The sequence below is a fragment of the Musca domestica genome, unplaced genomic scaffold (genome assembly GCF_030504385.1).
Source record: "Musca domestica strain aabys unplaced genomic scaffold, Musca_domestica.polishedcontigs.V.1.1 223, whole genome shotgun sequence".
Classification (NCBI taxonomy): Eukaryota; Metazoa; Arthropoda; class Insecta; order Diptera; family Muscidae; genus Musca; species Musca domestica.
In genome coordinates this window covers 150,132-163,524 of record NW_026712265.1, presented here as the reverse complement: position 1 = coordinate 163,524, position 13,393 = coordinate 150,132, and the positions used below count along the sequence as shown (strand labels likewise).

Sequence of the window (13,393 nt, the reverse complement as noted above, 5' to 3'; positions counted from 1 at the left end):
GGCTTTAACCCGAGCTCATTTTTCAATATTTGCCGAATGGAAAGCAAATTCGCCAGTTCATCACTTTCGGTCAAACGAAGCAACTCTTTACCTCTTTTAAGTCTGTTTTCTTTCTGTTGCGGTGTAGGTTCTTGCACTTTTGGGAATTTCAATGGCTTTACCCCGAGCTCAATATTTTAATATTTGCCGAATGGAATATTGCGATATGTTCAGCTCACGCGCCATTTTTCGGCCACTGCGACGTTTCGATTAAGTCGCTTCTTTACTTTTCGAACCCATTCTGCTGATGTTTCTTCCGTCCACTTCCTTGACGTCGGGCTACGCTACCAGTATCACGGTAACGAGCGATGGTACGAGACACAAAAGACCTATTCACATTTAAGTGCTGGAGTGCTCTAACGATAGCCACTTTTGGTTTTCCAGCCAAATATAAAGAAATCACACCATCACGCTTGAATTCCATCACGAATAACTTTTTTCCTAGAAAATTCCCGCCAAAATGCTTTTGTACGCTTGTAAACAATATAATGAGCTGTCATTGGAATATTTTTAACAGCTGTCGGACGAGTGGCTTAGAAATGAAAACAGTCTGAAGTTGGTTGCAGTTTTGTCATCTCACCCCCTATTTATTAATATGATATTTTTAAAGAAATTATGATAATTTTTTTAATTTTTTTTTTCAAAATTAATTTGTAATCAAATATTAATTTTGAAAAAATTATTAAAAATAAAAAGAATCAAAAAAACTTGGTTGCAGTTGGTTCATCTCACCCTGTATTTTTTAACATGACATTTTTAAAGAAATTGTAATAATTATTTTTGTTTAAGTTTTTTTTTCAAAAAATAATTTATAATCAACTATTAATTTCCAGAAAATTATTAAAAATAAAAAGTATCAAAAAAAAAAAAAAAATTAAAAACAAAAGAGATCTTCTCTAAAAACAACTGGAAATAGATTTCCACAATTTTTTTTTAATAAAATCCAAATCCAAATTACAATTATTTTTAATTATTTCTTAACACTGTACCTTAAAAAAAAATTATAATATTTTTTTTGTTGTTTTTTTTTTTTTTAAATTAATTTCAATAAAAAATATATATTCAAAATAAACCCATTTCCCCAGTGAAAACTTCTCTCAAAAAAACTGCTTATGTCTAGGAATTTCTACTATTTTCTTCCAAAAAAACCAAAAAAAAATAAAAACAAACAACAACAACCTCTCTTGAATAATTGAAACCTATGGAGACCATTATGGCTTATATATAGAATATAGTAATTATTATTATTATTAATTATTATATATATAAATAATATACACATTAAACAAAATATCTTTATATTGTAACTAATTTTTTTGAATATTATTAATTAATTGATGAATTAATTAATTAATTATAATTTGTTAGCTGTACGTAATTGAAACACAAAAACTAAAGAACATCATCAACAACAACAACAAAATTGTAATAATTGTAATTTTATCAAAACAAAAAAAAGCAAAACACAAAAAACAAAAATCCAACAAACCTTACTATTTTTGTATTTTAGTTGAAAACCAACAACAACAACAAAAACAAAGCAAAACCAAACCAATAAAAATATAGAAAAAAAACAAGAAAATCAATTAAAACAAGAAACACATGAACAAAACTCACATAATTGAAAACAAAAAATGGAATAAATAAAGAGAAAGAAAATAAAAAACAAACAATTAAACACAAAACCGCGCAAAACAAACAACAAAAAAAAACTAAAAAAAAAAATATTGAAAATTGTTTTATTTCAAAAAGGACAAGGAGTTAGTTAGAGCACATAAATTTCAGGAAAATTTCACATCAGTGAAGTTTTCCATGGGAAATTTTCATATCGGTGAAGTTTTCCACAGGAAAATTTCACATCGGTGAAGTTTTCCATAGGAAAATTTCACATCGGTGAAGTTTTCCATAGGAAAATTTCACATCGGTGAAGTTTTCCATAGGAAAATTTCACATCGGTGAAGATTTTTATATGAAAATTTCACATCGGTGATGTTTTCCATAGGAAAATTTCACATCGGTGAAGTTTTCCATAGGAAAATTTTACATCGGTGAAGTTTTCCTTGGGAAAATTTCACATGGGTGAAGTTTCCATAGGAAAATTTCACATGGGTGAAGTTTCCATAGGAAAATTTCACATCGGTGAAGTTTTCAATAGGAAAATTTCACATCGGCAAAGTTTTCCATACGAAAAATTTCACATCGGTGAAGTTTTCCTTAGGAAAATTTCACATCTGTGAAGTTTTCCATAGGAAAATATTTTTAAATACCTGCTTGTTCAGGTTTCTTCAAAAAATGTTTTTAGAAAATTCACGTTTGTTGAAGATCCTTGAAAAAGTATTTTTAAAAAATCCACATTATTTGATTGCCCTTAAAATATATTTTTAAAAAATCCAAAAAATTCATATTTTGACCTTGAAAAAATATTTTTAAAAAATCCACATTATTTGATTGCCCTTAAAATATATTTTTAAAAAATCCAAAAATTCATATTTTGACCTTGAAAAAATATTTTTAAAAAATCCACATTATTTGATTGCCCTTAAAATATATTTTTAAAAAATCCACGTTCATATTTTGACCTTGAAAAAATATTTTTAAAAAATCCACGTTCATATTTGGACCTTGAAAAAATATTTTTAAAAAATCCACGTTCATATTTGGACCTTGAAAAAGTATTTTTAAAAAATCCACGTTCATATTTGGACCTTGAAAAAATATTTTTAAAAAATCCACGTTCATATTTGGACCTTGAAAAAATATTTTTAAAAAATTCACGTTCATATTTGGACCTTGAAAAAATATTTTTAAAAAATCCACGTTTGCTGGGGATCCTTAAAAAATATTTTTAAAAAATCCACGTTTTTAAGGGCCCTTGGAAAAATAGTTTTAAAAAATCCACATTCATTGAGGGTCCTGGGAAAAATATTTTTAAAAAATCCACGTTTTTAAGGGCCCTTGGAAAAATATTTTTAAAAAATCCACATTCATTGAGGGTCCTGGAAAAAATATTTTTAAAAAATCCACGTTTCTTGAGGGTCCTTGAAAAACAATTTTTAAAAAATCCACGTTTCTTGAGGGCCCTTGGAAAACATTTTTTTTTAAATCCACGTGTGTTGAGCGTCATTGAAAAAATATTTTTAAAAAATCCACATTCATATTTGGACCTTTAAAAAAATATTTTCAAAAAATCCACGTTTGCTGGGGATCCTTAAACATTTTTTTTTAAAAAAATCCACGTTTGCTGGGGATCCTTAAAAAATATTTTTAAAAAATCCACATTTTTAAGGGCCCTTGGAAAAATAGTTTTAAAAAATCCACATTCATTGAGGGTCCTGGGAAAAATATTTTTAAAAAATCCACGTTTCTTGAGGGTCGTTAATTTTTTTTTAAATACACATTTGTTGAGGATCTTTTTTCACATAAGTGAAGTTTCCCATAGGAAAATGTCACATCAGTGAAATTTTCCTTGGGAAATTTTCAGATCAGTGAAGTTTTCCATGGGAAAATTTCACATCGGTGAAGTTTTCCATTGGAAAATTTCACATTGGTGAAGTTTTCCATAGGAAAATTTGACATCGATGAAGTTTTCCATGAGAAATTTTCACATCAGTGAAGTTTTCCGTAGGAAAATTTTACGTCGGTGGAGTTTTCCATAGGAAAATTTAAAATCGGTCAAGTTTTCCATGGGAAAATTTCACATCAATGAAGTTTTCCAAATTCTCCAAAATTTGCATCACTGGAATTTTCTTTGGGAAAATTTCACATCCGTTAAGTTTTCCATAGGAAAAATTTATTGGTTTCCCTTTTCCTTACAAATTTGATTTTCAAAATAACACCCAGACATATACGTTTTATCCAAAAGCTTTAACCAAATGTAAGCTTTTCGTTTCCCCCTCTGCCCCATTACTGTGTTTCATTGCCACTATGTAACACTTTTGTGGTATAAGAGAGCAACCCAGCTGTATAACAGTTTTAATGGCGTTTTGTGCTAAGCTTTAATAAACCGAATCGAAAACTTTACTCTGTGGATTTATGGGGGAGCCCAGTTAGTTGGGCTTTAGTAACGGATGAGTTTAGTTGTGTCGCCAAAGCAGCAGCACCAGCAAAGCGTTTTTTCGTGTCGTTAAGCAACGTTGACCGGACGGATGACGAAGAGTACCGTTCAAAACGTTAATAGCATTTCGTTGTATTGTTGTTAACTGGTTAGTTTTTTGGTTTTCGGTGTTTGGCTGTGTGTGAACCAATGCATGTTTGTTTGATGTCTGGTGTGGGGGGCCAAAACGCAAAATAAGAAGTGGAAAATAAGGTGTAAATGCCAAAGAAAGAGTTAATCGAAAAAGAGCGTAACAGAAAAGCTAAGAAAAATTCTAGAAAAAAAATTGTGAATAAATGTTATTTGAAATCTCAAGAAAATTTGTGTGGAAAATTGTGATAAATCCACCTATGTGGAGAAGTGCAATAGGAGGAAGCCATGTTTGTGGGTAAAGAAAAATAAGCAACAAGGGAAAAATTTGAAGTGAGGGGAGCCCAGGAAGTCTTAGTCATTTGAAAGAATTCTGGAAATTTTAAAAAAATAATAAAAATATTTTAATAAAGTGTTTGTGGAAAACCATAAAAATTTCAAGTTTCCAAAGGTAAAGGCCTTACCCCCTGCCTGTTGTTGTCAACTTCTATTCGTAATACCATCAAAAGCCGCTTGAAGAATCTACAGGCCACCAAATACCCATACATCAACGAGAAATACCAACAGAACTTGGCTTAAAAAAAAGGTGGCTTTTGTGGTTGGGCGCCGTTTTCCTGAAGGGGGGGCAAAGTGGTACATGCTCACTGCTAAATGTTGCTGAGTTGTAGAAAATAAGTCTCTCTCTCTCTTTTTGCCTGGCAAGAGATTCGGCGTGGCGGATTTACAAAACTCCCTGCAAGCCACATAATACCTGCTGTGTGTAAACAACAAAGAAAAAAAGTCAAACTAAATAAAACAACGTTTTAAACCGGGTTCTCTGTTCTAAGTTCCCCCAACCTACCAGTGAGAGTGAGAGTTGATTTTACGCTCCACTCACAGTTCTCCGTACTAAAAGCTTGACGTTGAAACGAAACGGAAATGAAACACCACAAATGAATTAAATTGGAGCTGCAGCAACAGGTCGGTCGGCCATCAATACTGAGACAATATTACCACTACCAAAGCAAAACCAACAACAACAATAAAAAAATATTTAATTTGAATAAAATATCGAAAACAACAACAAATAACAAAGAAATAAACAATGTGTTAACATTGCTATGGAGTAGACGTCATCTTTCTCTCTCTCCCGCTTTTTATTTTATGTTCTGCAGCAAAGCTTGGTTTTTGTGGAATACGAAAATAAACAACAAAACGAACAACAATTCTATTCAAGAAACAACAAAACTTCAAAATAAAATTCAGGTATGTTTTAGAAGCACAAATAATTTTTTTCGGTAAAAATTTGGAAATTTTGTTTTTTTTTCGTTTGCGGTTTTTTGGGCAGTTCCGGCCAAAACATTTGGGTAAAAAATTTGGAAAAAATTTTAATTAAAAAATTTCATTGAAAAAATTCACATTGGTGAAATTTTTCATTGAAAAATTCACATTGCGAAATTTTTCACAGAAAAAAAATTTGAATTTTTTTATAAAAACTCAATTTCTTTTATAGAAAAACATAACTTTATTGAATCTTTTTTTAGAAAAGATTGATATTGGTTAAAATTCACGTTGTTGAAAATTTTCACTGAAAAAATTCTCGTTGGTGAATTTTTTCTATGAAAAATTGTTGGTGAAATTTTTAATAGTAAAAATTCACATTGGTGAAATTTTTCATAGAAAAAATTCACATTGGTGAAATTTTTAATAGAAAAAATGCATTCGTTGGTGAAGTTTTTCATAGAAAAAATGCATTCATTGGTGAAGTTTTTCATAGAAAAAATTCACGTTGTTGAAAATTTTCACTGAAAAAATTCTCGTTGGTAAAATTTTTCATAGAAAAAATTCACGCTGGTGAAATTTTTCATAGAAAAAATTCACGTTGGTGAAATTTTTCATAGAAAAAATTCACATTGGTGAGACTTTTTATAGAAAAAATCACATTGGTGAAATTTCTCATAGAAACAATTCACGTTGGTGAAAATTTTCATAGAAAAAATTGGTGAAATTTTTCATAGAAAAAAATTCACATTGGTGAAATTTTTCATAGAAAAAAATTCGTGAAATTTGTCATAGAAAAAAATCGTGAAATTTGTCATAGAAAAAATTCACATTGTTGAAATATTTATAGAAAAAATTCACATTGATAAAATTTTTCATAGAAAAAATTCACATTGGTGAAATTTTTCATGGAAAAAATTCACATTGATGAAATTTTTCATGGAAAAAAATCACGTTGGTGACATTTTTCATAGAAAAATTGCACATTGTTGAAATTTTTAATAGAAAAATTCCGCATTGGTGAAAATTTTCATAAAAAATTTCACATTGGTGAAATTTTTCATAGAAAAAATTCACATTGGTGAAATTTTTCACAGAAAAAAATCTGATTGTTGACATTTTTCATAAAAACTCAGTTTTTTTCCCGAACACTTATTTCGTTTAATTTTGTTTCGTCTATTTGACGAATATTGATTGTCATTTTTGACAACATTGAAATCCACACACATACACACGGAAAACACTTGTTGACTGCAATTTTAAAATGGTTAGTGTGTGTGTGCGTAGGAATTTCACATCGAAAAACGTCTTTATCTATCGTTAATTAGTTGTCTATTTTAAAAATGCAAAACACGCCAACACGCCGCTACTGAAACACTTGAACAATTGAAAGCCCGCCACCGAACCAAAAAAGCTCCTCTCCACCACCCCAACTGTGTTCGAAAACAGGTTTTAGGAATTTTTATTGATTTTTGAATATTTGTTTAGAAAGAGAAATGAAGTAAATAAATAATTTAAAAATATATGTACGTATGTAAACATCGGGTGGGTGTGGGTGGAAGGTATTGGGTTTTAGATTTTTTTCAAGGAAATTTTTCGATTGGAATACAATTTGGAAAAAAATTTCATTGTTGAATTATGTTTTAAAAGTATATTGGTGAAGTCTTTTACAGAAAAAAATCCCATTGAGAACTTTTTATAGAAAAAATTCCCATTGGTGGAATTTTTTATAGAAAAATTGCAAATTGGTGAAATTTTTCATAGAAAAACAGCACATTGGTGAAATTTTTCCTAAAAAAATTTCACATTGGTGAATTTTTTTATCGAAAATGTTCACATTGTTGAAATTTTTCATAGAAAAAATTCACATTGTTGAAATTTTTCATAGAAAAAATACACATTTGTGAAAATTTTTAAAGAAAACACTGCATATTGGTTAAAATTTCCATAGAAAATTTTCAAATTGGTGAAATTTTTTACATTGGTGAAATTTTCCATTGGAAACTTTAACATTGGTGAATTTTTCCATAGAAAGTTTTCACATTGGTGAAGTTTTTCATAGAAAAATTGCACATTGGTGAACTTTTTCATAGAAAAAATTCCCGTTGGTGAACTTTTCCATAGAAAAAATCCCGTTGGTGAACTTTTCCATAGAAAAAATTCACATTGGTGAAATTTTTTATAAAAAAAATTCATATTGATTAAATTTTTCAAAATTGCACATTGGTGAAATTTTTCATAGAAAAAATTGCACATTGGTGAAATTTTTTAAAGAAAAAACTGCACATTGGTAAAATTTTCCATAAAAAGTTTTCAAATTGGTGAATTTTTTCACATTGGTGAAATTTTCCGTTGGAAATTTTCAAATTGGTAAAATTTTCCATTGGAAATTTTTACATTGGTGAAATTTTCTATAGAAAATGTTCACATTGGTGAAATTTTTCATAGAAAATTTTCACATTGGTGAAGTTTTTCATAGAAAAATTGCACACTGGTGAAGTTTTTCATAGAAAAATTGCACACTGGTGAAGTCTTTCATAGAAAAAATTCCCATTGTTGAAAATTTTCATAGAAACAATTTCCATTGGTGAAGCTTTTCATAGAAAAAATTACCATTGGTGAAGTTTTTCAAGAAATTCCCGTTGGTGAACTTTCCCATAGAAAAAATCCCGTTGGTAAACTTTTCCATAGAAAATTTTCACATTGGTGAAATTTTTCATAGAAAATTTTCCCATTGGTGAAATTTTTCATAGAAAATTTTCAAATTGGTGAAATTTTTCATAGAAAATTTTCACATTGGTGAAATTTTTCATAGAAAATTTTCACATTGGTGAAATTTTTCATAGAAAATTTTCACATTGGTGAAATTTTTCATAGAAAATTTTCACATTGGTGAAATTTTTCATAGAAAATTTTCACATTGGTGAAATTTTTCATAGAAAATTTTCACATTGGTGAAATTTTTCATAGAAAATTTTCACATTGGTGAAATTTTTCATAGAAAATTTTCACATTGGTGAAATTTTTCATAGAAAATTTTCACATTGGTGAAATTTTTCATAGAAAATTTTCACATTGGTGAATTTTTTCACAGAAAATTTTCACATTGGTGAAATTTTTCATAGAAAATTTTCACATTGGTGAAATTTTTCATAGAAAATTTTCACATTGGTGAAATTTTTCATAGAAAATTTTCACATTGGTGAAATTTTTCATAGAAAATTTTCACGTTGTTGAAATTTTTCATAGAAAATTTTCACATTGGTGAAATTTTTCATAGAAAAAATTCCCATTGGTGAACTTTTTCACAAAAAATTTTTCCATTGGTGAAATTTTTCATAGCCAAAATTCCCATTGGTGAACCTTTTCATAGAAAAATTTCCCATTGGTGAATAGTTTTATAGAAAAAATTCCAATTGGTGAAATTTTTCATTGAAAAATTCTCATTGGTGAATTGTTCCATAGAAAAAATTCCCATTGGTGAAGTTTTTCATAGAAAATTTTCCCATTGGTGAAATTTTTCATAGAAAAAAATTCCCGTTGGTGATTTTTTGTTTTTAAATGTTGTTTTTTATTGAGTTGTGTATTGTTTTTGCTTTCAAAATCTCTCCAACATTTTTCCTTGAGTCTATAGAACTTATTGATTGATTTTAGGCGTCTAGCAAAACCTCCCACTTAAACAAATATTTTTTTGTTTTTAGAAAAAAAAAAAAACACAGGCTTTTATCATTGAATCTTTTGTGTTTCTTAGCCAGATAGTCTCCATTGTCTTGGATATTTTTGCTGGTTTTATGTCGATGGGCCGGCTGATTAATACGATGTAGGTAGAGAGAGAGGTTGGCACTTGCCTAGAATATTATCATGATAGGCTTACATGGCTGGCTGGGGCTATTGTCTTTGAAAAGAAAATAAAAAAAAATGGAAAAAAAATCTGGTGACTTTAGCCTCCCTGCAAAGACAGCGGAGAAGAGTTCAAAAAACTCTGGTTTCCTACTACGAAGCTTTTCTCAAAAGGTTCGATGTGACCCTCGCAAACAATGGCAAGACAATACAAATTGTTTTACAACTCGTTCACACACACACACTCCCAACGAGTGATGATGATGACGATGTAGTAGAATCTCATCACATATTGTTGAGGGTGGGAAAGAGGGGTAGTGATGGTCCCACGTCAGGGTATTGTTGCTAATGCTCCGTGATCATGCAAAAAGGTTTTAATTTTGTTGCCATAATTGTAATTTATTTAAACAATACCTAGCCCGGTCTGGTCTTAACAAAATCACTCACTCGTCCATAATTCGAGGGTGGAAATACAACGATAACAACAACAAATGGAGGAGGAGTAGCTGTGCATATGTGAATATTGTTTTTGTTGCAAATTTTTGTCAAACAACTAATTAAGATTTTGGTTTCAAATTGGTTTTCAAAATATTTTAACCTTGTTGACAGACAATGAAATTTTAAGCGGAACATTTTATGGCCAAGTGAATTTTGGGGAGGAGTAGGAAAATCCACTGGAAATATAATTTCTCCATCAAGCCACCATGACATCATTTTGCCGTGAACCTCCTCCAAAATTCGTATGCCCTATTAATTGTTTCCTAATTACCGATTGTTTTTCTGTTTTGTTTTCAAACTCCAGCTATTTTTAGACCAATTCCTCGATGGCTCCCGAATATCCATGGAATGTGACATGACACAGAAACTGGAAAAAAATACCCCAACATTTATTTGCTTTTCCAGGAAATGGCACACAACACACATCGAGAGGTGACCACAATTCTTTCCCCCCCTTTCCCCTCGGCTCGGCGTCATGTCTGTGGCCATTTTGCAGGGTGTTAACCTTGACCAATCCTATATTTTTGTTGTTATTGTGTCCAAACACCACCACCACCACCCCCACCACAACAAAGACTAGCCCAACTTTTGCAAAGTAAATTGTTGTGCCCACCTTGACCATCCTTTGGGTTATTTTTGGCCTCCTTTTGCTGATAATAACCAAACAAGGTTTACATCAAACACGCAATAATTGCGTTCAAACCCAACCCCCAAAAAGTGAACCGAAAATCCAAAAATACAAAAAAATAAAGAACACTTCAAAACAAACAAAGCAAAATTTTGAGGCATTTTTGTCTGGCCACCAAAAAACACTGACCTTCAATATTCCAAATACCCTTTCCATAAAATAAGTTTTCAAAGGCAAAATCCACTTCAAGAGCAAAGGATTATCACTGATCTTCCCTCTCTGTCATGGTCAACTTTTTTAATGACTAAAAATTTAGGAATGTCTGGAGAGAATTGAGTAGTGAGTAATGGAGTGTGGGAGAGAAGAGAAACACTCCGTTCGGGTGTAATTACAAATCTCTCTGGAGAGAATAGGGAATAAAGGATATCTGTTTAGGAGTGTGGGAGAAAAAGAAATGCTCCTTTCGGGGGTAGTTTCAATCAGTGATCTTCCCTTCTCTCTCATGGTCAACTTTGTTAATGACAAAAAATTTAAAATTGTCTGGAGAAAATTGAGAATAATTCGTTCGGATGTAGTTTCAAATCTCCCTGGAGAGAATATCTGTTTAGGAGTGTGGGAGAGAAGAGAACCGCTCCATTCGGGTATAGCTTCAAATCTCTCTGGCTCGAGGGACAAATATTCAAGAAATAAACCTACCGGTCTGTACGGGCGTAGTTTTAAATCTCATTGGCTAGAAAATGAGAGACAAAACGTAAAAATGCGAGAAGATGCAACTTCCATCTTCTTAGAATGTCATTTAAAATCTCTCCGGCTCGAAGGACCAAATGTAGAAAGTAGAGAAGAGATAAAAAAACGTTCCGGCTCGGATACAATTTTAAAGCTCTCTGGCTAGAAGTACAAATGTTTAAGGGAGAAACCAATCGCCGTGATCGGGTGAACTCGGCAAGATGAGATAAAATAATCTTTCGGCTACAATTTTGAATCTCTCTGGCTCGAATCACAAATGTTGAGGAGAGAAAGCAATTGCCGTGATTGGCTGCAGTTGGCAAGAAGAGATAAGAGAACCTATCGGCTACAATTTTAAAGCTCTCTGGTTCAAATCTCTTTGGGTCGAAGGACAAGTGTTAAAAAAAGAAACCAACTGGTCTGTACAAATCTGGTCTGTCAATTCCCAATCTAAAAATGGGAGAACAGAAAACAGCAATTTTCTTAGAATAACATTACAGATCTATCCAGCTGGAAGGAAAGAGAAAAAAAATATCGTTTCTGCTACAATTTTGAATCGCTCTGACCCGAAGCGTAAATGTTGATAAGAGATACCTATCTTCGTGATTAGCTGAAGTTGACGAGAAGAGATAAACAACCTTCCGGCTACAATTTTGAATCTCTCTGGCTCGAAACACAAATGTTGAGAAGAGAAGCGAACTGTTCTCTTCGGGTGAAGTTTCGAGTCTGATCGAGTACTCCACAAATCAATATAACTTAACCTAATCACAGGCATACAATTATTTATTCAAGCGGTCTGGGTTATCTACTAAATGCGTCGATATATCTTCGTGTGGGTCATTTTTATTATATCCTCCACCATACATGGTATGTAGGTTATAAAGTAACTTCGTCATGGAAATAATATTTTTAGACCTAACAAAGTATATATGTAATCTTGATCAGGGTACAATTCTAGGACGATTTAGCCCTGTCCGTCTGTTCGTCTATCCGTCCGTCCATCCGTTGTAATCACGCTAGAGTCAAAACGAATAAAGATAGGAAGCTAAAACTTTGCACAGATCAGTCTTTTGTCTGCAGGCAGATCAAGTTCGATGATGGGCTTTATCGGTCTACGATATCTTATAGCCCCCATGTAACGGTACCCTCCGATATACGGTATTTTGATAATTGTAGCCAAATATTTCAATAACATTATTTGAAAATCACAAAAGGAGTTCATTTACCCCCTGGAAGAGTATTCTCTATATAGGTCCACGGCTTGACCTCCATTTAACGGAACCTCCCTATAATCGGTATTTTAATGATTTTAGCTAATTTCTCCAATGTAATTGTCTATAAATCCGTACTAGAAGTTCTTTCTAAGCACTTTTCCCTTTGAAGATACGACATCGTATATCCTCCATATAACGATACCTTCCTATATACGATGTTTCGACGATGTTAGGGACATTATTCACCGGAGTTGTTTCAAATTTGGTATTTAGAATTCGTAATGGGTACTACAGCCTATTAACAAAAATTGCGTATGGGCCTGCATACGTCTTCGTATAGCCACCATATAAAGGTACCTCCCAATATTCGGTATTTTGATGATTTTAGCTACATTATTCACCGTTTTTTTTCAAGTTTCGTATAGACCCAATATAACGGCTATATTCTCTATTTTCAAGATTTTAACAGAATTTTTAACGGATTTTATTTTTTTTTGAAAATTTCCAAATTCGTTACAAATGGTGGAGCTCGAACTTAGTGCATTTTTATCTGTTTTCTGACTAATTTATTCCCTGTTAGATGGAAATTTTTTTGTTTAACATTAGTTAAAATAATTATTTTTCTTCTCCCTGACTCTTTTCTGGCCCCTCTTCCATAACACACTTCCAGGCAACTTACTTTTTTTATTCTCACGATTTTTTTTTTATTTGTTTACCCATTTTTTTCTTTTCATCATCATCGCAATCATCCAAGAAAAGTTTCACTTTTCTATGTCATTACGAAAAAAAATTGAGATTCATATTGAGATTCATTTTCGAAATAATTTCATTTTCAAAATTCAATTTAAGTGCGTTGCAAGATGGGGAGAGAGAGATAGGGCCGTTCATGCATGCGCCAGCCATGTAACCGGTTTTTTGTTGTTGTTGTGTTTATTGTTGTCTTACAAGAGTGGGAATAAGTGTCGAAATTTCCTGGAATTAATATAGGTGACGTAAAAGATACCG

The 13,393-nt window shown here is 31.6% G+C and overlaps 1 protein-coding gene across 1 annotated transcript in view; it reads left to right on the top strand.

Annotated features, from left to right (window-relative positions):
* Positions 1 to 4,079: 4,079 nt before the first annotated feature.
* Positions 4,080 to 13,393, top strand: part of LOC101900818 (uncharacterized) — an 81,360-nt gene continuing 72,046 nt past the window's right edge. Inside the window, exon 1 of the mRNA XM_059123121.1 lies at positions 4,080 to 5,467. The gene's annotated coding sequence lies outside the window, so the exon portion shown is untranslated. The remainder of the gene's footprint in view (positions 5,468 to 13,393) is intronic.